Raw genomic sequence first — 4,971 nt, forward strand, 5'->3', positions numbered from 1 at the left:
TAAATTGGATGCGACTGTCATTCAATCAAAAGGTTTAGCTAGCTATAAAACCAGGCTTATTCCATTATTTCCTTCAATACAAAATGCCTCTACCAAGTTGTTTGATGTGTTTAAGCTTTGGAAATTTGTCAGTTGATTAGAGCCTTTCCGTTGAATTTCCTCTCAGTTCAGATTTTTTGTTATTTGAGGATTTAATTAAAATATCCTAAAGAATTGAATAGATTATATTAACAGTTAAAGTAAGTAACACGTTTAACAATATTTGCTTATTCAATCAATATCAAGACAGAAAAACAACACGTGTCACTAATCGATGTTATTCACCTTGCAGATCATTCACTTTAACTTAGTATTTAAGTAGCCGCTGTATTTTAAAAATCATCTTTCTATCTACGACACTGTTTTTTCACATTGCGGTAAGTTTTCAATTATTTTCGTACAAACGATATTCTAGCTATTTGAATTTGTTCAATACAATTTAAAAGGTAATACAGTGAAAACTGGCTAAAAAGAATCCTGTATAAACCGAAAACAGGTAGAAACCAAACATGCTTTAAACACCGTCATACCAACGGTGTGCATTGTGAATCTGATGAAACCAAACATCGGCCGAAACAGAACAAAATTTTAAGTTCTGAAGAGGTTAGGTTTTAACAGGTTTCTCTGTAACCATGGTAACAGATTATTTCATCTCAGCTCAGCAAAACGTCAAATGTGTAAGACTAAAAATACAAACTTTGATAGCGATGAAAAATCGTTTTAAAGTAATAATTAACTCAAATTTAAGAGTACTGAAAGATAAGATCAACAACGTTTGCCTACGACATATGGCTTTGTTGTTTACAGCCTAGTAACAAATATATATTTTGAATTAGTTAGTCTGTTGTCAATTACTATTCGGTTTCTGTTACATTTCCGTTACAGAACTACTTCTTTGAAGTATTATATGTTGATATTGCACAACATATACTTTTCTTTATATTAGATTATAAGAAACAAGTAATTAAGTTTTATTTAACAATAAGGCGTACCAAATTTGAAAATTTTTTGATGTTTTCTTACCCTTAAACTTGAGTGAATATAAAATGTTGAATTTCAAACACAAATAATTCCGGAAATTTTTATTTTTGACAGTCCGAAAACCCAATTCCGATTTAAACACATAAAAAAAGAACAACAGTGGTCTTGATAAGTAATGCTCGCTATCAAGATATTTTGAGAAAAAAGAACTGTAAACCACTTCAATGCTTACAACCTAAAAGTGTTTTCATACATCATCCAAACCCTTCTATTAGTATGTTAGGACTTTGCTTTAAAAACTGTTACATTTTTTGGAACTTGAAATCAGCGATCAAAATATACCATTTGATGCATACAGGCTCACTGCGCTTACTTCAGGTTTACGTATCTTTCTAAATAATGCCATATTTGTAGAAGAAATGCGCGTCTGGCGCAAATATAAATTTTGATCCTTTATCGATACTGAGTTTATTTCTAAATTACTCGGAATATAGAACTGATATAGATGAGCTTTTATTACAGAATTATGATGAAGTGTTGTTGTTTGATTGTTTTCCTCTTTTGCACAATTGATGTGTCAAATGGCGGCAGTAAGTATATATTATAATTAAAACGCTGTAGTGAAGATTAAAAATTGAGCTGCTAGACTCTCTAATAATATAAAAAGGTACGATCCTTTCACTCTGATCAAACGTTCTGCATTCGAGAGCCAAATGAGACAGACAGAGTTATAACCTTTTTATGTTACAGATACTCAATCATGCTAACACAATTATCTACCATTTGGTTTTATAGTAATTTGGGGACAAACACATTCAGATTACAACAATAACATCAGTACTGTTTTCGATCTACAGAGCTGTACAAAACTTTTCAACACTACTTTCTTAGGTTGACATTAGAACAATACAAAACAAATCAGCATAAAAGAAGGACTGATTTAAATTTTTAAGCAGAGTTACGAGCATCTCGAGCAAATTTACTAAATTTTATTTATGAAAAATCACAACGCAACAACAATATACTAGTATATGAACTTTTTCTTAAAATTAACAAAATTCTTCGTTGTGTCCTATATTCAACATGGTTAAGCAAATCAATTTGAGAAATAAACAATGATTTTACATCTATATTCCTATTGTGAAATGTTAATGTTTATATCTAAGTGAATCGTGATATATTGTATCGGAGTACTGTTCTATTCAGTTCTTTCTGGAATATGCCATTCCTCCAACGGAACCTGTGGAAAAAGAGACGTTCCATGTAAAGAGACGTTCGGATCTGAATGGACGTATATAGGAAAATGCTGCAATAAACGACCTTGTTGCAAATGTAAGTAGACAAATAAAGCAGGCAATAGTTTGTGTCACTGTTGATCAAATCGAATTGACAGTGGCACTCATTCCACCAGTATTACAGTAGATTATTCAAAAAATACTATTGAAATGTTGTGTATTAAGAACACATGACTGTATAAACGTCATTGCCTATACTGATTCAGGTGTACGACAGTTGTTATCATTTCGTTCGATGTGTTTGGGCTTTTGATTTATCCATTTGACTTTCTTTGTAGAATGTTCCTCGCAATTCAGTATGTTTTGTGATTTTTTTGCTGGCTTAGATGACAAATGTCCTTTAAAATTCTTTTTGTTTATCACATAGTACTTGCATTTCTTTGTTGATTATTTACTAATAAAATGTGTACCCTGTTTTAATTATTGTTTCTTTTTAGTTTTGTAAAAATGCAAGAAGTAATAACACGTCCAAAATCAAAATAATAAATTCAATTTGTCTCCTTTTTTTAAATCAAGTTTTTAAATGTCGTTATCAACCATTTCTAAATCAGCATAAAGGTCAAATGGAAACAACTGTATTTCTTCGTAAATATTCGCTATGTGTTTCGATTGCAATATACAAAATCAAAGAGAACATCAAGACATATTCTGTTCCTTTACAAATAATTTTAACAACAAAAGAGTAAAACATGACAATAATTGTACTCTTTAAAAACTTAAACTTTGAAACATAAATTTGATATTTACTTGCAACGTAAGTTAAGCCCTTCCGTCTTTCTTTCCTTTCTGTTTTTTCTTTTGTTCTTCTATTCATTTGATTCATTTATATCTCATGTTTTCGGTTTCTGTTTCTTTTTATCTTTTTTGTTCTGCTGTGTTTGTTTTTGTATCATAAACAGATATGTAAAAATAAAAATGTACAACAAATTTGTCTGAGGTGGAGAGTTGTTTTATTTGCAATCATTCAAAATCTTCTTAATCAAAGAAATACCTGTATCTTCTGTATTTCTCTATACCTATATCATGTTTATTTATTTTATTCAAAATGAAGGAATATATTTACCGCATGCAAAGCTCTGATTCTTTGTCCAGCTGTGGCTATACGTTTGTGTTTTTTTTATTTATAGCTATTTATGTTTTTAATTAGCTATCGATTTTCAAATATTTAGGCCTCCAGGATCACTGACAAAACATTGATTGTCGAAATGCGCATCTGGTGCAGACATTTGATACCGTTTTTTATGTATTGGTGTTCTTTTATAACGTTAATGTAATTACGCCATCGCTTTATCTATTTATGTTTGAATTGCAATTGTGGATAAGATTGTAATTGTTTTTTTAGTTTTAAAAGCGCCATGTGTTCCGGAAACTTGCCCAAATGGGTTCAAACTATTATCAAACCAAGCAAGTAGTGCTAATTGTTATTCCTATCATGGTCTTGATAGCCAATTGTCTTTGCCTTTAGCTCGGGTGAGTATATCAATTAATCCCCATTTGCAAGAACGTGCCTGTTACTTCGAAAACAAACAAGAATCACAAACTGTATACAATACATTACTTAATCTGTAAGCAGAATATAGTATTAATATAAGATTACAATAAAGGTTAGTACAGTACGTTGTTGAAAGTCTGGTTAATTGTTTAAAAGGAAAGATTTCTGTTTTATACAAATGTATTTGAATACCATGTGACGCTTTTAGTGCTGTTGAACGAAGCCGAAATCATTTTGACACAATTTTATCTGAATCAATAATGGTATTTTGATAATAGAACATAATAGTACTACAAAATAACTGAATGGTCTTTGGAGTAATACTGTCTCCTTATAGACCATTTACATATTACCGACTTTTGACTCCGGAAATTAATATTTTCGACAGGTTACCTTCTCTGTGGTATGTTATCCTGTTACTCGGTCAAGCAAGAGCAAAGACAATAAGTAAAATCAAGATTTCAATCTACACATTTGAGGGAAAGTTTACTGTTAAAGGCTTTCTATACACGACTATATCCGCGAAAAACATTCAACTTCCCCCACCCCAAATTGCACCGATTTTATATTTGATTTTTGCTTTTTATGGTTGCACTTTTTTTGCCTGAGTACAAGAATGTCCTACCACAGTGGAAACCTGTCAAAATAATTATAAAACCCGGAGTCAAAATTCGGTTTTCGTGAATTAGAGAAAATTTGCATGTCCGTGGATACCTAATTTCGTGGTTTTGCTGAAGTCAGCATACATATATCTGGTCTATATACCAGCATTTTATGGAATTGCTATAACTTCACTTCTTCGTACTATGAACATCAATATTATTTCTTTTCTCCTGGTATACTGTATACACATCTCATCTCTGGCACCTGTACACGAAGAACACGAAGAATGATCGAGCAACTGTTTTATAGTTTTATTGTTGATATTCACCCCACGTGTAACAATCGTCAAAATCGTTTTATTGCTATACAAGAAATTTCTTGGTGTTCCTTAACGGAAGGTAATACAGACAAAATAAGTATACTTAAAAACAATATTTATTTTCATTTACCTGTGTATTAAATTATTGCAAATGGCTGATTGTTCATCAGGGTTGACCTTTTTTCTCGAAATTGTTTAACATTTCACATTGGTATAATACTTTTACTTTTATTTGTTATCCC

The 4,971-nt window shown here is 31.1% G+C and overlaps 1 long non-coding RNA gene across 1 annotated transcript; it reads left to right on the plus strand.

The window, feature by feature from the left end:
• Positions 1 to 1,541: 1,541 nt before the first annotated feature.
• LOC139486460 (uncharacterized) lies at positions 1,542 to 3,786 on the plus strand. Its single transcript, XR_011655584.1, has 3 exons — positions 1,542 to 1,610; positions 2,227 to 2,352; positions 3,658 to 3,786. It is a non-coding gene; the product is annotated as an uncharacterized lncRNA (long non-coding RNA).
• Positions 3,787 to 4,971: the final 1,185 nt, after the last annotated feature.

The sequence above is a fragment of the Mytilus edulis genome, chromosome 8 (genome assembly GCF_963676685.1).
Source record: "Mytilus edulis chromosome 8, xbMytEdul2.2, whole genome shotgun sequence".
NCBI classification, from domain to species: domain Eukaryota; kingdom Metazoa; phylum Mollusca; class Bivalvia; order Mytilida; family Mytilidae; genus Mytilus; species Mytilus edulis.